The sequence below is a fragment of the Trichomycterus rosablanca genome, chromosome 17 (assembly GCF_030014385.1).
Source record: "Trichomycterus rosablanca isolate fTriRos1 chromosome 17, fTriRos1.hap1, whole genome shotgun sequence".
NCBI lineage: Eukaryota > Metazoa > Chordata > Actinopteri > Siluriformes > Trichomycteridae > Trichomycterus > Trichomycterus rosablanca.
The window spans coordinates 955513-978102 of NC_086004.1; the positions used below are offsets into that span (position 1 = coordinate 955513).

General features: G+C 41.3%; 1 long non-coding RNA gene across 3 annotated transcripts in view; it reads left to right on the forward strand.

Annotated features, from left to right (window-relative positions):
* Window positions 1-826: 826 nt before the first annotated feature.
* LOC134331504 (uncharacterized) overlaps window positions 827-22590 on the forward strand; it is a 141677-nt gene continuing 119913 nt past the window's right edge. For all 3 annotated transcript variants that reach the window (XR_010015128.1, XR_010015130.1, XR_010015129.1), the window contains exons 1-2: window positions 827-877; window positions 12108-12205. This is a non-coding gene — a long non-coding RNA (uncharacterized LOC134331504). The remainder of the gene's footprint in view (window positions 878-12107; window positions 12206-22590) is intronic.

The following is a 22590-nucleotide window of genomic DNA, read 5'->3' on the forward strand; positions in this document are numbered from 1 at the left end:
TTGAATCTCTGTGGAACATGGAATAATTGGCTTCCTAAAAAGACTCTTATATAGGTTTGTTCCCAGTTGGGAATGTATGAATTTATTTTCAGATAGACAGTAAACAAAACAAGAAATTTGACCTGGGGTGTACAAACCTTACACACTTAAACGTCCTCTACAGCAGCTTTACACTCAGAACCTGCCTGACAAGTTTAAAACCACATATTCCTGCTTTAAAAAGAAAAGGCTTCAACAGGACTTATGCCCAGGGTAAAGTAAAGACACTAAACAATGTCACATATGTTCTGTCAGATTTTAATTCATAATAAACCTGTCTTTAGTGGTTTTTGGATTACATCCGAGCTATTTCATTTTAGCTTTAAGGTGACAGCTCTTTCTTCTTTGGTTTTCTTCCAAACCTTGGCAAGAGACCACTGTTCCATGTACAAAGAAATGATGTGGGAGAACATGGACCATCAGATTTTACATGAACGTGTGGAGTCCAATACATCTTAATAGCATTCTGTTAGGACAGCGAAATGGAGAACATTCCAAATATTAAATATTCATATTAAATATTCTAAAGTCTTTAAAGATTTAACTTTTCACTCAAATTGTTTTGCTGATTAGATGATTTTTAACCAAATAACGCCAAACTGAAGCATTTTCACTAGTGGCCTCAGACGTGAGAGAAAGTTCTAGAGCTTTTTGCTGCTGAAAACGTACGTCTTGTTCCAAATCACACACAAGCACACTAAGTAGTGCGCACTACTATTTGTACTCTGCCTGTGCTAGTGTTACAATCAAAGCACACTATTCAGTACACAAGATACAATTTGGAGCGCAGCCTGGAGACCAACCGTAACCCTAATTGCTGAGAGAAGACTATCCTGAGGTAATACATTTGTTTTGTTTGTTTTGTATTTAAATGTGATTTATTAAAATTATACACAGAAAGTTGGTTATATTCGTTTGAAATAATCTTTTTTACTCAGTGTTAAATAAATGAATTTAAAAGTTCTAAAAATGTAGCCTAGCTACAGGGAAGCTCCCTTAGAGAAATAAATAACGGTCGTATTTTGAGACCTGTGGTAAAATTTCATATTATGCTTTTTCCCCAAGTGAAAATAAAGTTAAAATGTACTTTTTAGGAAGCAAACCTGTATATTTAAACGTACGTATATTGTTTAATAGCTATATATTTAACAAATTAAAGAAATAAAATGTAAAATATGCTGTTATGCTACTTCAGTAGGCTGAAATGGGATTTGTTCATTTTGTAGGAACAGGAAAGGGCCTTCCTCAAACTGTTGCCACGAAGTTAAATGTATGTAATTTGTTTAATATAATAGTTTTATTACACTTGTTGGCAATAGGTCTGACTGAAACACCTAATCTCTTGGCTAGGCTATGAACTAGGGAGTCAAAATCCACTTGATATTAAAGTACCAATAAAAATAAAGTTAAAATTCTGTTTATTTGGAAGTACTGTAAGGCAAAGTTGTCGGTATTTTAATCCTGTCTAAATAACAGTGATTAAACAACCTTAAATACTGCCATTGAATTTTAATTTAGTTCAAGTCATTTTCTTTAAGTCTTTGTGCGTAAGTGTTAAATCTGGGAATCTTAATTTATAGTCTATAAAAGGCATAAAAGTAGTTGTCAGAACTACAGGGGTTGGACAAAATAACTGAAACACCTGGTTTTAGACCACAATAATTTATTAGTATGGTGTAGGACCTCCTTTTGCGGCCAATACAGCGTCAATTCGTCTTGGAAATGACATATACAAGTCCTGCACAGTGGTCAGAGGGATTTTAAGCCATTCTTCTTGCAGGATAGTGGCCAGGTCACTACGTGATGCTGGTGGAGGAAAACGTTTCCTGACTCGCTTCTCCAAAACACCCCAAAGTGGCTCAATAATATTTAGATCTGGTGACTGTGCAGGCCATGGGAGATGTTCAACTTCACTTTCATGTTCATCAAACCAATCTTTCACCAGTCTTGCTGTGTGTATTGGTGCATTGTCATCCTGATACACGGCACCGCCATTGGATGCACATGGTCCTCCAGAATGGTTCGGTAGTCCTTGGCAGTGACGCGCCCATCTAGCACGAGTATTGGGCCAAGGGAATGCCATGATATGGCAGCCCAAACCATCACTGATCCACCCCCATGCTTCACTCTGGGCATGCAACAGTCTGGGTGGTACGCTTCTTTGGGGCTTCTCCACACCGTAACTCTCCCGGATGTGGGGAAAACAGTAAAGGTGGACTCATCAGAGAACAATACATGTTTCACATTGTCCACAGCCCAAGATTTGCGCTCCTTGCACCATTGAAACCGACGTTTGGCATCGGCACGAGTGACCAAAGGTTTGGCTATAGCAGCCCGGCCGTGTATATTGACCCTGTGGAGCTCCCGACGAACAGTTCTGGTGGAAACAGGAGAGTTGAGGTGCACATTTAATTCTGCCGTGATTTGGGCAGCCGTGGTTTTATGTTTTTTGGATACAATCCGGGTTAGCACCCGAACATCCCTTTCAGACAGCTTCCTCTTGCGTCCACAGTTAATCCTGTTGGATGTGGTTTGTCCTTCTTGGTGGTATGCTGACATTACCCTGGATACCGTGGCTCTTGATACATCACAAAGACTTGCTGTCTTGGTCACAGATGCGCCAGCAAGACGTGCACCAACAATTTGTCCTCTTTTGAACTCTGGTATGTCACCCATAATGTTGTGTGCATTGCAATATTTTGAGCAAAACTGTGCTCTTACCCTGCTAATTGAACCTTCACACTCTGCTCTTACTGGTGCAATGTGCAATTAATGAAGATTGGCCACCAGACTGGTCCAATTTAGCCATGAAACCTCCCACACTAAAATGACAGGTGTTTCAGTTATTTTGTCCAACCCCTGTATATTTACATAATAATTTATTTTTATTTTTATAAAACAATTCCATCGACCACTCGGTCACTTTTTTGGGGACCGATAACATAACTGTATACTCAAAACATCAATATAGGTCAACTGAATATAGACGATAAATTCTATCCATTTTTATCTTTCAAATGCTTCTGTATTTAGGCGTCGCCACAGACATACTGATCCTTATACCTTACTTGGCATGGTTTTTACACCTAATACAATCCTCCCTATTTATTCGGGCTTGGGACCGGCACTGAGAGCGCACTGATGAGTGCACCTCCCAATGGCCTGGCTGTTCGGCCACCATCCACCCCCAGGCATAGCCAATCATGTCTGTAGATGCCCAGGTGGCATATAGGTGGTGGGCTTGCGTAGTAGACCGCTGCACCATGTGAGCGCACTATTTTTATGCATCAGTTTTAAAAAAAATATGAAGTTATTATTCATATAACCAGACAGAGAAACTGTATAATTTTGTTTCACTGATATTAAGACACAAAATGTTTCGTATTATGATTTGTAACAATGCTATACTAACATGGTGACACAGGCAGCAAGAAGGTTCTGGGTTCGATCCCCAGGTAGGGCGGTCCGGGTCCTTTCTGTGTGGAGTTTACATGTTCTCCCTGTGTCTGTGTGGGTTTCCTCCTGGAGTTCCAGTTTCCTCCCAGTCCAAAGACGTGCAAGTGAGGTAAACTGGAGATACAAAAATGTCCATGAGTGTGTTACTGATGACTCTCGTGTAAGCAGTAACTACCTGTCCTGTCATGGATGGAACCAAAGTGTAAAACATGACGTTACAATCCTAATAAATAAATAAATAAATAAATAAATAACATGGTGACACACTTAGTAGTGTGGGTGCTGCATCCCTGGTACCTGGCATCATTCAGACTCATCAGCCAGGAACCTGCATCTAGATGTTTCAGCAAGAAAATGAACTCAAACATAAGGCCCAAAGAACCCAAGACTTGTTTTGTTAAGGAAGCATGACCTTTATTAAAATTATGGTTGAATTTTAAAATTGTGACTCCATCAGAGAGTTTCTTAATGTGGAATGGGTCAAAATTGAGCCTCAGTGCTGCAAAAAGATCATGTCTGAAACTTGTAATTGCCAGCAACATGGAAAAACTGCTATTTTACGTATAAAATCTTTGTTTATGGTTATAAAAACATGCTTTTTTGAATGTTAGTAAGTACAAAGTTACAGTATAAAAATAACAAAAACTGCCGCTCAAGTGGCGCAGCGTTTGGCTGTTGTTTATCCAGGGAGGGAGCCGGATAGGGACTCCTTGAGCAAGACCCTTAACCCTCAATTGCTCAGATTGTATACTGTAACAATTGTAAGTCGCTTTGGATAAAAGCGTTCACTAAATGCTGAAAATGTAAATGTAACTGGGTAAAAATTGGATGCGCTTAAAATCGGGAGAAAATGCATTAAAAAAATACAATAAAATAAGAAAAACTTTCCGCTCGCCCTGGAACCAGAGCTGGATCTCGAATACATCGTACCGAATCTCAGCTCTGCCTACCGGCTAAGGCTGAGCAGCCACATGAACAGCGATTGGCCTGTTGTTCAGATATGGGCGGGACTAAGCCGGATGGGGTCTCTGTCTCATGACTGGTGCAATTACGACCTCTGCTGGCTGATCGATGGCGCCTGCACAGAGATGAGAAAAGAGCGCTGTCAGGGTGCGTCTCTCCGTACACAACGCTGAGCCGCGCTGCACTCGTCAAAGTGTAGGTGGTAAGATGCGTACGGCTGCTGCCCACGTGTCGGAGGGGGCGTGGGTTAGCTTCGTTCTCCTCGATCAGAGCGGGGATCGGCATTGGTGGAGAGGAAGCGTGACGCAATCGGGGAATTGGACGCCCTAAAAAAGGAGAAAAGGGGAGAAAATGCTTAAAGAAAATATAAAAAATAAATAAATAAATAAAATGAGAAAAACTAAAGTGGTTGAATACTCGTCCCCCCCACCACCACCTACCACCCACTGCTCTACGTCTCTGTATTCATAAACCTATTAAAACAACTTCTGACTGAGAGCCAGTCACGGGAACGCGGGGGACTTCCCTCCGGATTGGATCTCACCCCAGCAGCCCAGTCCCCATCCTAATTACTGGCCCTTTTCATTTGCATAATTACAATGTTTTTTCTTCCACACGCTAGGCCCGAATAGAGGCGCTAAATTGTAGTGGACTGGCTGCAGTCAGTGAAAGTCAGGCTTAATGATAAACGTGGCGTCGGCGAGGCAGCGGGCCGGCTGGAGCCTGAAAAGGGTTTTTGAAAAACGCCGAGCGTGTGCAGAAATGAAGAGTTTTCGCCCCTAAATCATATGGAATTACAGTGGTGCCGCGCGCGAGCACAAAAAGCCCAGAGGAAGCGGCTCTGTCTGTTGGTTTTATTAAACCAAGCGAGCAATTTAATTCTTTTGTTCAGGAGAGTTCTACTTCATTGATTAACAAAAGCAGGGATATAATTTTTTTTCCCCAGCCACTTTGAAAAGCCTGAAATGTCAAGCCTTTTAAAGCAGATTATTCTGGCTGTGTGCTGTGAATGCAGCCCGACTAACCTTTTGTCTACAATTAAATATTCAGGCATAAATATAAAAGAAAATCAGAGATGGGGAAGATTGACTCGTGAGAGATTGGAGCGAGGTAGATCCTCGCACTGATAGTGCAAACAGCTCGCTCCTAATTAAATATGCCACCGAGTCTCTAAGCATTCGCCTTCAGACGCACAGAGAGGAAACAGCCTAAGAATGCGTGGAAGAACTATATCACGCCATATCATCTCTCTGACCACGAGCCTTCCTCTGGGCATCTCAAGGTATTTCGGGACACCCCTGTTTGCTTCGGGTAATTATTTGTGTGTGTGTTTTTTTTTTTCCTTGACGTGAAAGGCAGTGCCTCCCGGGATATGGGCTGGAATGAAAAAGTTGTGAGCTTGTTTACGATGCCGGCATGATAATTACGCTTCACAATGTGTCACTTAGGAGACGGAGAGGTTTATTTCTCATTAACATTAGGACGCCGGGTGACGTTGGGGACTCGTTCAGAGGCGTTTTGTTCCGCCGTGCCTCTTCACCTGCTACTTTTTGACAGCGCGTCTGAGGACTGTGAGTGAAAAAAAAAATGCTCGTGGTGCTGAACGTGGGTCGGCGTCGAGTTTGCGGATGTAACGTGACCTTCTGTGTTAATGAAAGCTGCTTGGTGCCTAAAATGTGATGCATTTTAGCATTTATTGCATATTTTTTCATGCGTGTTTGGTACAAGGCTGCTAGTATTGGAGTAATTCAGCACCAGTTCAAGAAAATTAATGTAGAAATTTGGATGAAAAGCATTTTTTAATCTTATACAAAGTTATCAGATATGACAAACTTCTTACTAGTCTGACACCAAGCCTGTTGACCTCAGATTTAATATTATATTTTATTATAGCTTTACATTCAACAGTCAATATTAATAAATGGACATTTTCAGAATCAGAATCTTTACCAGGTGTACGTGGAATTTCTTTAGATGTAGTAAAATAATACAGAAGTATATTATATGAACATAGACATTTATCTAAACATAAATACTTATAAATAATTAACTAAGTTAAAATAAAGAAATGGAAAATTAAACTAACAAAACTTCAAGTAGAAATCTGTGCATTGTAGAAGTTGAAGTGATTAGTATTCCCAGTAGTAGGGTAAGGTGCATACGTATTCAGGGAAATTATGGCATGATATATACAGATGATGCATATGTGCATACAGCAAGTGTGTACGTATGAGCACTTTGGTTCCACGTTATTTAAAACGTTTCTCTGAAAATTATTTAAGTAAATTAAATTAATCAGGTCTGATAACCAATCAGGGTTCAGCAGTGTGATCGTGAGCTGGGTCGTGGTCCTCCGAGGGTGCTGTTGGGTCAGTAGGTGACCGTACAGGACGTATCGGAGCTAATCAGCGATCAGAGCTGCTTGTTTTGAAATAAAAAGGTGTTGCATTGATGAATTACCTCGGTGGGCTGGGACGACCTTAAGGAAAATAGTTCAGCATCATGTCCAAGAGAATCACGTCCAGGTCGAAACTTTACAAAATAGGATCGATTTAATTGATTGATTGATTTTGTGTTAAACAGTTTGAGTTTAATCAGTGACCATAAAGGTATTATTCCTCTCATAGTTTGTATTTAGAACTGAGCGTAGAGCCAGCTTTACACCTCCTACAGCTCAGCTGATAGACTTTTATCCAAATGTCCGGTTTCTTTTGAAAATATCTGATATATTGCTCATATTTGAATGACAAAATTGCAGAAACCCAAATTGGCATTAAGTCTGCATTATAGTTTTGGGTTTTTATATAGGGGTCAGAGATTTTCCACCTTTTTTCAGTGATTTTATTCCAAGGGCTAAAGAATTTCATGACCCCAGCATGACCCACTTCCAACTGTGGCTTTTCCTCAGTGTGTTATTGTAAAGAAATGCACATTACGAGTGTCAGACAAGTTGTTTTAGAATTATTTCAAACTGATAATATCATCAGTTTACTAACATTACTTTTGCATGGATGTTATTAAAAACCTCGAATCACGTTTAACTTTGAAGTGAAAGAGGACAAGGGTGCACATTTCATTTTTTTGGAAGATCACTAGGTAACTGTGCTCTTATGCAAATGAGTGAGGTCACTGCACCCAAAATTACACCCCAAACACAGCTCATGGACATGCCCACCAGCAGCCAGCATTTTACATACCTGATATTTTATTAAGCATGATAAAATAATGATCATTCAAATTATTTCATGAGTTCAGTCTCATGCAGCATCATCTGCATCTCGGGGTTGCGACCACAGGGTTGAAATCCGCTGCTGTAGGTGATAAAATATAACACAGACGCCTAAAATCGCTCGTGCCACACCTTTATACTCTTTATTCTCTGGTTTGATGCGAGTGTGAGAATGTAAATCCTACCTAAACATGCTGTTACAGGATTTGTGTCAGGGACTGCAGTGATATTAATAATGAAAAATAAACCTTCAAGCTTTTTACGCAATTTTTTGGGCGGCACGGTGGCTCTGTGGGTAGCACTGTCGCCTCACAGCAGAAAGGTCCTGGGTTCGAGTCCCAGGTGGAGCGATCTAGGTCCTTTCTGTGTAGTTTGCATGTTCTCCCTACAAAATTGGATCATGTGTAACCTGGAACTGCATGTCCTGTCGTGAATGGAACTAAAGAGTAAAACATCACCGTACACCGATTAGGCATAACATTATGACCACCTTCCTAATATTGTGTTGGTCTCCTTTTTGCTGCCAGAACATCCCTGACCCGTCGAGACATGGAGTCCGACACCTTTCTATCACAACCGGCATGAACTTCTTCAGCAGTTTGAGCTACAGGAGCTCGTCTGTTGGATAGAACCACACGTACCAGCCTTCGCTCCCTACGTGCATCGATGAGCCTTGGCCGCCCATGACCCTGTCGCCTTGGACCACTTTCGATAGATACTGACACCCCACAAGAGCTGCAGTTTTGGAGACGCTCTGACCCAGTCGTCTAGCCATCACAATCTGGTCCTCGTCAAACTGGCTCAGATCCTCACGCTCGTCCATTTTTCCTGCTTCTAACATCAACTTTGAGGATAAAATTTTCACTTGCTGCCTGATATACCCCCCCCCCCCCCCCCCCACACACACACACTATCAGGTGCCGTGATGAAGAGATAATCGGTGTCAGCGGTCATAATGTTATGCCTGCTCGGTGCATAATCCTAATAAATAAACAAACAAGAATTTATTTAATGTTCAAACTTCTGATCACTGAGCTACCTTCTTAGCAGCTCCACTCTTAGGGGAAATGCTTTTTATAAAAGTGTGTCTGTAGGAATTTGGGCCCATTTAGTCGAAAGAGCATTTGTGACAGTTTAGGGAAGGCCCTTATCCATTCCAGCATGATTGTGCTCCTTAAAGACTTCTGGGTGCTCTCATAATCCCAAACCTCCTGAACCTTTGCTCCAGATGTGAGTGAATGAATGGCTAAATGTGGATTCTTACTAAGAACATAACCTGTATAAAAGAACACGCTATGCTCTCTGTATTCCTCCACCTGTTGTTTCAGTGCCTCCACCAGCCCACATGATTCTTTAATTATACATTCTTATATGGTTTGGTCCTGCGTGGCAACATGGGTCCTGTGGATCAGCGCTTGATCCTCACGTCCTGATTATTGTTCGTGAGGAGTTTGTCATGTTCTCCTTGTGATGCTCCCCAAACCTACTGAAAACATTCAGAAGGTGGATTGGTGTGCATTTTTGTCCTTAGATGTGAGTTATTTATTGCACCTGTATTTGATTGATCTCTGATGTTGCTTTTAGTTTCACACAAAAGTTTGTGCACCCCACTGAAATTCCACACTTTCTTAATTTTCTTTCTATTTTATTTCAGCATTTTTCTTTTTACCCCCCAATTTAGTCGTATCCAGTTCCCCTGTTGTGCCTTTACTACACTGTGTGGTAGCCAGCTGCTTCTTTTACCTTTACATTTGCTGTGACTGAACGCGATCTGAGCACTTGAGGGTTCAGGGCCTCGCTCAGGGGTCCAACAGTGGCAACTTGGTGGTGGTGGTGGTGCTTGAACCGGCCACTGATCTACCACTTCTCACCTGATCTGCCACTTCTCAGTTATTCACCATCTATGTGCGGTCTATGAGGCTGGAACCCATTCGGCCCACTCATCCTCAGACACAGCCAGTGAGGGCTCGAGATCTCGGCGGCGGTGGGTCAGTGTGCCAGTCTAGCGCCATGTCCAGTTACAAGGGGTGTCCAAACTCTTGCCTAATAATGTATATTTATTGTTCATGCAGTGTGGCTCTTTAGGATCAGGTATGTACACAAACGCCCCCTTGTGGAGGCTTTACATTACACCTTGTAAACCACAGTGGGACCAGATTGCCACCAGTTTCATTTCTTAAGTAAATTTCGATTTGTGTTTCGTTTTGATATTTGATGTTTTGATGTGTTTCCTGGGTCTCTTGAAAAAAAGTTGCGTGGTTTAGCAGGTTTGGTATAGAGGAAATCGTGCGGCCTGCACGGAGCCCTGACATCGACCTCGTGCACCTCCGTTAGGATGAATTGGAATGCTGATTGCCAGTCTGGACCTCTCTTAAAACATCAGTGCCTGACCTCATTTACGTTTTCATTTTCTGCATTGATCAGACGCATTCATCCAAAGTTCTGTGACGGTACACATACTGAACAATTGAGGGTTAAGGGCCACGCCCAAGGGCCCGGCGGTAGCAACCTGGCAGTGGTGGGGCTTGAACCGGTGACGCTGGTCGAGTAGGGCTGCAGGCAAGCCCACACCTCCTCCGACACGTGTGGAGCCATCGATCGCTTCCTTCCACTGAACAGCGGTGGATTCTTACTAAGAACATTACATTGAGGGTTAAGGGCCTTGCTCAAGGGCCAAACAGCATCAATCTGGCTGTGGTGGGACTTGAACCAGTGACCTTCTGATTACTAGTTCAGTACCTTAACTGCAAGGCTACAACCTCACAGATCTCTGCATGAACAGCCCCACCACTGTTGCTACCGCCGGGCCCTTGAGCGAGGCCCTTAACCCTCAATTGTTCAGTATGTGTACCGTCACAGAACAGGGGGTGTTCGTGTACATACCCGATCCTAAAGAGCCACACTGCATGAACAGTTTCCAAACGTGTGAGCTGTTATATTAATGCAGATGCTTGTGTGATGACATGTCTAGTGTGCTTATAATTAGGTGTCCACATACTTTTGCCCCTGTAATGCCTGTTTAGGTTGGATGAGATAAGATAAGACGGAGGATGAAGATGGTGTAGCAGTGAGCGTGCACATGTTTCATTAGGTTTGAGCCAAAGCAGTTGACAGAAGTTGCTTGTAGTTGCTCGTAGCTCCTCAGAACCGACACGAGCGACTGTCCGCTATCCAAGCCAGGCAGGAATAATGCAGCTCAGTCTGCTATGCTTGTTCTTGTGTTCTCCGTTTACTTTTTTTTGGAGGGGGGGGGTATGTACAGGCTGTAATTACCTCCAGCTGTAAACAAGTCGGCGCCGAAATGCCCACTGGGCCGTAGAGAGGGAATTATAGCCCACGTCTCGTCTCTTCCCCCGCTGAAAAATGTCTTCTTTGGTTTTATTTCAGACAGGGCACTTTCGAGGTAAAAGAACATTCGGGACAGGGGGGCGGGTGGATATTTGGGCAGGCCGATCACACGCGAGGCTCTTTGTCAGACGACGGGAAATCGATCAGGCCCGAATCAGAGGTTCGATACGAGTTCTCCCCGTGCGTCTTTTGTCTAGGCGAACAGCACGCTGAAGGGCTAGCGGCAGGTTGCTATTAATATGACAGCCTACTGCCTACTATATCCGGCTATAATTTCTAATGAAATACCTCATCTGCGTTATTGTGATACTGGCAGGTGATCGCGAGCGAGGAGAAAAAAAGGAGGAGAAAACACGAGGGCGAGAGAAAGAAAAGAAACAGCCCTCTTTCTCTGGCACTTGTGTAAGAAATGGCAAACCGATAATTTTTGTCAAGTTCTTTTTTATTCACTCTCTCTCTCTCTCTCTCTCTCTCTCCGTATCCGGCTGGAACGCTCGCGGATTGCCAGCGTTTAAATAGGCGCCCAGATAAAACCATTCAAGACGCTGAATGAGGATGGCATCTGTTTTTTTTTTCCCGCTCTTTCTTTTCCTTGTAATCAAATTTGAGCAAAATCAAACGGCGAAGGGGGGCCGAGTTTCGTTTCAATGAAAGTACCTTTTGTTGGTCTGAAACGAGCAAGTAATTTACAAAATGCCCTTCCTTTGTGTGGGAGGCTAAAAGGAAAAAAAAAGAAAAAGAAATCAGTCGCTTTTAAAAGCTAGGCCTCGCCGCCACTGAGAAGATAATGAAAGCCGTCTGTGTCGTGGGGCAGAAAGCGTTTCAAAAGGCAGGCCTGACTCGGGGTTACCGCCCGACGAAGAAACCCACGCCGTGCCTGCTCGCTTTCACGCGGAATCGAGCCGGGCTTTCACCGGGCGAACGAGGAGGAGGAGATGTAGTGGAAGGAAGGATGCCATCCTTCATCCTTCGTCCTTCATGCTCCGTCCTCCGTCCGGCCGGATGCTGATCGTGAAAGTTTGCAGGAACGTTCTGGGAAGCTTCAGCAAACCCACCTCACCTCTTTCCTCAGATGCTGGAGGATTTCTGGAGGAGATATGAAAATACGGAGAGAAGCTTGACGTCTAGATCTCTTTGGAATGCTCCTTGCTGAGGTTCTTCAGTCGAAAGGTGAGTGTGTGTGTGTGTGTGTGTGTGTGTGTGTGTGTGTGTTTTTCCTCTCCTGAGAGCTCCGGCTGCACCGAGCCGCCGTGGAAATGATTTGAAGATGCTGATGTGATGCGTGTTGCTTCTGTTTGGTTTGGGATGCCGACTCTTGTCATGCTAATAACCTTTGGGATCCTCTTCCTTGACACGACTTGCAATGAGACTCACTAACGGTCTTCTCAACCATTTGAGTCTAAATGAGCTGTATTCGGGCCAAATCTGCTGCTCGGTTGACGTGCGTTAAACTCCAAAGTATTGCTAGATGATGCTGTGGTTTGAAGGTAAAAGTTGGATCATTTGGCTCATTAAAAATACTGTGTGCACTAGTAACTAAATAATAATTGTTTGTTATTGGTTTAGTCCCAAGAAGGGTTAAAGGGTTAACACATAATGATTTGGATGCATTAGCGGCTTGTTAAGAGAAGTGAAAACGATGAGTTACCGAGCGATCGAAGCTCGTGCTCTTGGTGTACCACCGTTTTATCTTTATCGTTCTTCTTCGTATACACACGTCGCTCGGCCGAGCTTCGATTTGCTCCGTTCTCAAGTGTATTAAAATTGATTGCGTGTTTGTGGCTGAGCTTTAAACGTAAACCACTTAACACGGCGATGATCTGTGTGCATTAGTGTCGGCTGATTAACAGCAGCGCTCCAGTTTGATGCCGTTTCGTTCATTGAAAGTCTGAAGTGACCCGATGACCCAGTGAGTCGTCGGTTTAAAGCTCGTGCGCCGATTTTGCTGATCATTTTTAGTATTTGAGCTTTGAGAGGGCAGCAGGAAGTTCTTACATAATGCGAATGATTTTAAATCATGCCTTTTGCTGTAATGAGACTCGTTCGATTCAGGATTTTGTAGCTTGATTAGTCGAAATTAGATCCGAAGTTAACGAATCGAGTCAGCCAATCGTGTTCCGGATGAAATCTTGAGCTCTTGGTGTGACTTTTCTCTGTGTTAGTTTTGCTCTTGGATGCAGTGAGGACTGAATTTGGTTGGTGAGGACGGTTCTATAAATCATTGGAGCCGTGTTTAATTGGAGCACGCTTAACGCTAACGATTTGGCTGCATTAGCTTTGGCTAATTAACCTTTTGAATTGACCATTTTAATTGGTGCTGTCTGATTAAACCCCAGTAAAAGTGTTTAGGAGTTTTCAGATATTTGGGGAACGAGTTTTCCAGTGGTGCAGTGGTAAAACACACCCATCAGTGCTGAGATCTTGAGCTCTTCCAATGATTGGGGGTGCGGGTGACGCAAGCGACGAGAGCGAGATTAGCCCTGACTGACTCCGACTGGATTTGGGTGCATGGTTGGGTCATGTCCAAATTCTCAGATCCCTTAAAATGCTCCTACTGAGGCGCCTTAATTCTGAGTGATGATCCGACTGAATAACGAGGGAGCGCCCGACGCCAATCCCAGCATTGTGTTGCTGTGTGTTTGTGTCAGTATCCTCTGTTCGTTACCTCATTAGGACTCCACTGCACCACAGCAAGAGCTAGTTTCTCATAATAGAGGAAACTTGAATCCATCCAGGATGTCTCCAGCTTTACCTCTGAAGGTGTCTTGTGATATCTGGCATTAAGATAATGTGCCTGTTCAGTCAACTGAGTATGCATGGCTCACAATCGAGGTTCCAGTTCATCCCAAAAGTTTTAGTTGTGCAAACTGTGTCTTTATAGAGCTAGCTCTAGTGCACAGAGGTACAGGGCCTTCCCCAAACTGCTGCCACAAGGTTTTATAAATGTGATTTCATTCGCATTCTAAAACACTCACTCACTTTCTTAACCGCTTATCCAATCAGGGTTGCGGGGGGGGGGGCTGGAGCCTTTCCCACCTTTTCAATGGGTGCAAGGCACACAGTAACACCCCGGACGGGTGCCAGTCCATCGCAGGGCAGATACACACACACACACATTCACCTATAGGGTAATTCAGTGTCTCTAATTAACCTGACTGCACGTTTTTGGACTGTGGGAGGAAACCGGAGCTCCCGGAGGAAACCCGCACAGACACGGGGAGAACATGCAAACTCCACACAGAAAGGACCCGGACCGCCCCGCCTGGGGATCGAACCCAGGACCTTCTTGCTGTAAGGCGACAGCGCTGCCCACCGTGCCGCCCACATTCTAAAACAGTTGGCTTTAATTAAGAGTGCTGTCCACCAGCCTGTAGTCTAAGCAGACATGTTTTAAAGTGTATTACAATTTAAACGTGGCATAAATATTTGGACGGGTGGTAATAAACCCTAAATTCTGTCAGCTGTCATTTAAAACTCCTCATTGTTCTGATAGTCCAGAACAGTTTATTTTCGTGACGATTTGCCATTTACGGATCGATGATTGACAGTTTTTATTTTATAAAGATTTCAGTGCCGCCGAGTTCCGTCTGTGCGGCCGAACAAAGACGCATGCAAATAAACGCACACTTCTATTTATCATATGCATGAATTACCTTTTTAAAAGATGCCTCCCCACAACCCCCCAAACTCCCTAAACCCCAAACCTCACACCTCCAGCTTCCTGCCAAACTTTTAGAGCTTTGAGTCTCACACTTCTGCTCTTCAGGCTTCACTAACGATCCGTAAACCGAGAGAGAAGCGAATCAGGGACGGGGTTATTAAAATGTCAAAATTTGCACTGGAACAATGAAAGGAAACGATGATAAATTCACTTCAATAGAAGCTTTGTTCAGGACCCAGGAGCTACTGGAGCGTCACAACCCAAAACTTTTACACTATATGACCAAAAATATGTGCACAGTAACCGCTCGTACGTTTCCCCTTCAGTCAGAAAAGCATTTGGTTGAGATGGCCTGACTTGCAGTTGAGGTTCCAATTCATCCCAGGAGTTTCTTTACACCAAACCAACCAGACCACGTCCTTACAGACGGTTACGCTGGAACAGGAAAGGACCTTCCCCAAACTGTTCCCAGAAATAATTCGTTTGATATCTCAATGATTGTGATGATCTGGCTCGAAGGAATTTAGTAGGTAGAGCTTTGGGATATCAGTCAAAAGTTTGAGAGTTCGAATAATAATAATAATTATAATTATAATAATAATATTAATATAATAATAACAATAACAATAATATTGTTATTATGAATAATAATAATTATTATTATTATTATAATAATATTAATAATAATAATAATAACTGTAATAATCATGATAATAATAATAATAATTATAATATTATTGATATTATTAATAATAATAACTACAATGTTAATAATAATAATAATAATAATAATAATAAAAATAATAATGATGATAATAATAATAATAATAATAATGATAATAATAATAATATTAATATAATAATAACAATAACAATAATATTGTTATTATGAATAATAATAATAATTATTATTATTATAATAATATTAATAATAACTGTAATAATCATGATAATAATAATAATAATTATAATATTATTGATATTATTAATAATAATAACTACAATGTTAATAATAATAATAATAATAATAAAAATAATAATGATGATAATAATAATAATAATAATAATGATAATAATATTAATAATAATAATAATAATATTAATAATCAAGTAATATTATTATTAATAATAATAATAAGGATAATAACAATCTTAATAATAATAATAATAAAAATAATAATATGATTAATAATAATATGATTAATAATAATAATAATAAATATAATAATAATAATGATAGTAATAATAATAACAATAATAATAATAATAATAACAATAATAATAATAATATTAATAATAATATAGTAATAATAATAATAATGGAAATCACTAGTAAATGTAAAAAGTTAATTATTATTATTTCTTTAGACGTAACGTTTAAATTTATAATTAATCATTAAAATGTGTGTGACTAGTTTACCTGCTAATCTGTTGCCTAACATACACTCATTGAGCACTTTATTAGGAACACCTAGTGGTGGTGACGTACATTTATAGTTATTTTATAATCTGCAGCTACTGTAAAGAATTGTAGCAATTGTAGGTATACAATTACTGACTGGGGGGGGGGTCTAGCAGGTTAGTGTAGCAGGTGCAGCAGTGTTGGTGGGATTTTTAAACCCTATACATATGTTTTAATGCTATAACCTCAAATATAAAGCCATCAGTGTAGTGAGCGGAAAGTGTCGCCAGCGCTAACAGGGTCTGTGTTCCTAATAAAGTGCTCGCCGAGCGTGTTTATTCCGTCACAGAACATCAGTCTTTATTACTCAGCAATAAAGCGCTAGCAGATTAGCATCACATCTTGTTCATGTATCATCATCATATGTCACAGGCCTGCGCTCTCCTGCCCCAGCGGAGGGTAACAGGGCTAAATCTGCCTCAATTACGCCGCATGTGTGTGAACTCCCCCCCGAGGGCTGATTTAATGGAGTGTTAAAGCGAGGGGGGGGGGGGGGGGGGGGGGGGGGGTGGATTTCGGAGTAGGTGGGCAGCGGCGACGGCCAATTACGGCCCACTGAGCCGAGGCCTGTTATCCGCCGGTGATAGCTTCCTCCTGCTCAACTAGCCCATCAAATCGCTCATTAAATCTCTAAATTAAATCTTTGTTTCATCTACGTTCAGCCACCTGACCCCGGGGTCGCCCCTCGATCCGCAGAGCAAACGGAGAACGCCCCAGGCTAAATATGCTAACAGGATTAGCACATTTAACACGCGTGTGTTCTGTAGCTGTGTTGATGTGAAACAGACGGACTGAATCGGAGCTGCTGAACGGGACGCGATCATGAACACAGCGCAGCAGCTAATCAGTTCAAACAGTCAGTAATTCGTTCCATCATTAATCCTCTGGATAACACTGAGACACGTGGAGGCTCGGCCGGTATCTCTCAGCCGCTCGCTCCCGTCAGCGCCGTCAGCAGGTGTCGCACAGATTCAGGGCACCGGGTTTGAGCTTAAGTTCAGTTGTACGATTGGAGAAACTTTTACATCAGCGAATCATATTTAAACTGTTCATGGTTTAATATTGCTGTCCTGCGCCCAGTGTTTCTGGGACCCGCTGTGACCTTGACCATGATAAAGAGGTTGATGAAAATGATATGAATTGAATTGAAAAAAAGTTCCCGTATAGGAGCCATCAACATTTTTTCTTTTATAGGTCATGAAATTCTATTAAAGAAAAAATATAATAATATTAATAATAATAAAAGTAACAATAATAACGATATTAATAATATTAATAATAATAATTATATCGATATTAATAATAATAATAATAACAATATTAATATTAATAATAATATCAATAATAATATTAATAGTAATAATAATATCAATAATATAAATAGTAATAATAATAACAATATTAATAATAATAATATTAATAATAATGATAATAATAAAAATACTAATAATATCAATAGTAATATTAATATTAATAATAATAATAATATTAATACTAATAATATCAATAATAATAATAATAATATAAATAATATAAATACTACTAATAATATTATTATTAATAATAGTAATAATAATAATATCAATTATAGTATTAATAATAATAATAATAATAATAATAATAATATTAATAATAATAATTATTATTATAATAAATATTACAATAGTAATCATAATGATAAAATAATTATAACAATAATACTGTAATATAGTAATAATATAAAATAACAATATTACTATGATAATAATAATAATATTAATAATATTAATAATATATGATAATCTGTACATTGTACATAAATACACTGTATGGCCAAAAGTATTCAGACACCTGACCATAAGCTTATACCACAATAGACTGACCCTCTGTGTGATCTTTTTAACTAGAACAACAGGCGCTCTTCTGAGAAGCTTCTCACGAGACTTTAAAGCATGTCTGTGGGGATTTGTGCCTGTTCAGTCACAAGATGACATATTTGTAGTTTTATGGCTGGGCACTGACACTCAGTCGGTGTTCCGGTTCATCCCAGAGCTGTTGAGTGTGGCAGAGGTCAGGGCTCTATGCAGGATGCTGGAGTTTCTTGGTTCTGTAAATAATAAACTGAGCTTTTAAACATATACTGGTTGAATGTCTTAAATACTTACGAGAACGACAATGTATAGCAATACCAAAGACTATGGAAGTTTTTTAACCAAGCCAAAATAGAAAGAACTATCAATTTCTTAAAAAGAATTGGTCTAAAAGAACGTATATATTTTCAAAAGGTTTCCACACTTTTTTTAAACTGCATTTTTCCAGCGTCGTACCAACTTTTTAATGCGGGCATCAAAAACCGTTTTTGCTTGAGCTTGTAGCCACTGATGCGCCGCTGCTTTCACATCATCATCACATGAAAATCTTCTTCCCCTTAAAGCTTCTTTCAGCCTCCAAAAAGGTGGAAATCAGATGGAGCTAAATCCGGACTATAAGCATCTCTCAGACTCTCAGACACGACCGATGGAACAGGAAAGGACCTTCCCTAATCATAAAAAAATATTAAAATAGGTGATACTGTAGCCTACATGCTAATCTGCAGAATATGCACCGTGCACACGTGCACACTTTATGCAGTGGCATGCCAAATATCGCAGTTGACTTTCTGTACATGTGAACAGCTGTGCAGTCACACCCTGCACCTCCAGTTCATCCGAGACCAGGGTTCCTGTTCCAGCTGCCACTTCTCAGTCGTCGAGTACCGAGCGATTGACGGTACGATCAGAGCGATCAGAGCGAAGCATCACTCCCGGATAATTGGCTGCTTTTGCTTTTCCCCCCGTAATGTTTGGAGTTTTTTCCCCCTCTCCAGAGGTTGCAGTTTCCGACCATTAAGAGGAATCCCGCTGGGAGCAGGCGGCGCGTCGGAGAAAGAGCCTCAGCGCCTGATAAACAGCAGCGCGAGTCAATTTATCGGCCAATCGTTAAATAATAGCGGCGATTATGAGGTGCCAACTGCAGACGCGGTAATTGTGTGTCATAAATCTGCAGCCGCGCTGACAGGAGCACAAAGAGAGCGGACGGCCGAGAGATACCGGCCCAGCGTCCACGTCACGTCTCTCAGTATTATCCACAGGACTTCACTTTCAGAGGGGATTTCAGAGCGGATTGGTCCAGGGGATACTAGAAACACTAACTGGACAAAAGTATTGGGACATTCCTTATGTGTGTGTTTCTAACAGGTGTAATAAATCAATCATATATAGGAAAGAATATGCTTATGAGTTTGCAGCAACAGTTTAGGGAAGGTCCAGCATGAGCGAGCTCTATAAAGACCTGCACAGAGCCCTGACCACAACCCCACTCAACAGCTCTGGGATGAACCGGAACATCAACTGAGACTCTCTTTACCAACAGCTGGTTTGACTGTATGGGCACAAATTCCCACAGACGCACTCCAGCTACATTTTAATGCCTCTTGTTTTGGAATGCACTGTCCACCAACAAGCTTACGGTCATGTGTCCAAATACTTTTGGTCTTGGTGTGTGTGTAATATATGTATAAACACACACACACACACACTGTATACACAAAAGTATTGGGACAGCCACAACAGTCTCTAACAGGTGTAATAAATCAATCATATAAAGGAAATGACATGCTTTAGACTTTGCAGCAACAGTTTAGGGAAGGTCCTCTCCTGTTCCAGCATGAGCGAGCTCTCCAGTGTCCTGCACAGAACCCTGACCTCAGTCTCACTCAACAACTCTGGGATGTATCGGAACATCAACTGATCAGTCAGCGCACAGCCATACAAATACAAATGCTTTTATCTTATGATCGAACGGGCACAAATTCCCATACATAGACATATTAAGTCTTGTGAGAAGCGTCTCAGAAGAGCGGCTGTTGTTCATAACAGAGGTCACTTTGTTATGGGACGTCTGAAACGCTCGTGGCCAGGCGTCCAAATACTTTTGGCCATATATTGTAAATTTACATAAGGATACTCTGTAGAAGAGATGTCCGTATTGTTTTGGGTTGGCCACACAGCATTTAATTTACACGAATCCCACTAAATTATATCCACATTATATGGTCAAAAGTATGTGGACGTACATCTTAATTATGAATTTCAGGTGTTTTAGCCATATTCCGTGCTATCCGACCTCCTCTTTCTCTGTTGAGCATCCTGACCTCACAAACGCTCTTTTGCCTGAACGTGCACAAATTTCCACAGACACACTCCAAAATCCTGTGGAAAGTCCTCCCAGCGTAGTGGAGGCTGTTATAGTCCGGCATAAATTAACTGGTCATTTTCGTCAGCCACTTTATTCTGGTCAGGGTCCACTGGGACACACTGGGTGCAAGGAGGGAATACCCTAAACAGGGCACCGATCCATCGCAGGGCTTCGTGCACAAATTTCCACAGGCACACTCCAAGAGGGGGGGCTGACAGCCTAGCCATTAGGAGCTGAACCTGTCAGTGCGCTCTCAGTTCCGGTCCCAAGCCCGGATTAAATAAGGAGGGGTAAAAATGGTGCCAGGTCAGTGCTAGAGTTTCGGTACTTTTATCTTCACAGGGTTGTTTTATTTCTCTCTCACTGTAAGCGCTTTGAAATCGGTTCATCAACAACTGGTTTTATTTTATAGCAGTTCATATCAGACCTCCGTGAAGTTGTGATTTAGGACTAATTAATTCACAGCTAGAACGAACCGTCTTATCTTCATCAAATATCAGAAAAAACCTCCACGGGTTCAATCTGTTCATCCTAGAAAACACCAGCGTTTATCTACACGTGAATCCACCGGCGCATTTAACCTCGACCAGCACCATCACGCCTTATTCTGCACTTCTGTAGCTTTCAAGGACAGTTTTAATGAGACTGATACACAGACAGGTACACTACCTGTCTATCAGTCTGCCTTCCTGTCTATAAATTAGTCCGCCTACCTGTCTGTGTATCAGCCCGCCTACCTGTCTGTGTATCAGCCCGCCTACTTGTCTGTGTATCAGCCCGCCTACCTGTCTGTGTATCGATCTGCCTGTCTATCAGTTTTTCCAGCCGCTCCTGTATTTAGGCCACAGCTTGGGACTGGCACTGAGAGCGCACTGACAGGAACACCTTCCAATGGCTAGGCTGTCAGCCACCACCCTCTCTTCAGACATAGGCAATCATGTCTGTGTAGACGCCCGACTGGTTGATAGCACTATTGAGATTCAAACCCAGGATCTCAGCAGTAGAGGATGCGTGTAGTTGAGATGTTTCTAAAATACTGCTAACAAGTGTAAACAAAATCAATTATTAAAAAACACATTTTATTATGAAATTTTAATAAGGAAGAATGTAAGAGCGTGAATACCTGAATGATATTATATATGAATACAAGACGTACAGTTAAATGACGCGGCAGAAAAAAGTGTGTTACTGTGTTATTTAATTAAGCGATTAACACTTTTTCATGGATGGCACAGTCAGGTCCTGAGGTTCTGGGTTTTATTCTCTCTGACAAACTAACCCACTACCACCTAGACCTTGGTTCAAATCTCAGCTGTGCTATCAGCTGCCCGGGCGTCCACACAGACATATTATTCTATGCTATACTCTGTCTGAGGGGAGGCAGGGATGGTAGAAGCCCTGAGGTGGATTGCCGCCCTGTCTAGTTTATTCTGGTCTTGCGCTTATTGTTTCCCATTAGATCCAGACCTGCTGAGACCCTGACCAGGAGAATGAAATGAAATTGTGAACGTGTGTGTGTGTGTGTGTGTGTGTGTGTGTGTGTGTGTGTGTGTGTGTGTGTGTGTGTGTGTGTGTGTGTGTGTGTGTGTGTGTGTGTGTGTGTGTGTGGACTCATCTCCAGATCTGATGAGCATTTACTCCAATAGATGGCATCAGAACACTAGTATCTGCTCACACTGAACCTATAGTGCTTTCACTCACAGAGCCTCAGGATTCTGCCTCAGCATCACTCATCTGTGGGGCTTTTAAATAGAAAAATAATATTAGATTAAATCTGCACTATAATCACCACAGACTGGTGTGTGTGGTGTGAGGGGTAATACACTGATTTTAGACTTGATTCTGTATGTTCCATTGTGTTTTTATGGTGTGTTTTACTAGTGTACAAGGTAAACATGTTAAAAACACACTGTATATGTATTAAATATCCAAGCTGTGTTTGCTAGTATTAATTGTTTATTTATTAATGAAGTTTTACTAGTAATATTTTATTATTTAGCTTAATGTTTATCTATTAATTTATAGTCAAAATATCAGGACTTTGGAGCTGATGGTAAAAAAGAGACAGGCAATTTATTTCCATTACATTTTTTAAATAATATTCACTAATATAATAAGGAAATTTTATTTACGTTTACGTCTTTTTGCTTAATTTTTGGCATCATTTAATAAAATAAAATCAACAATAAATAATTTATTACATTCAAATAAACACAC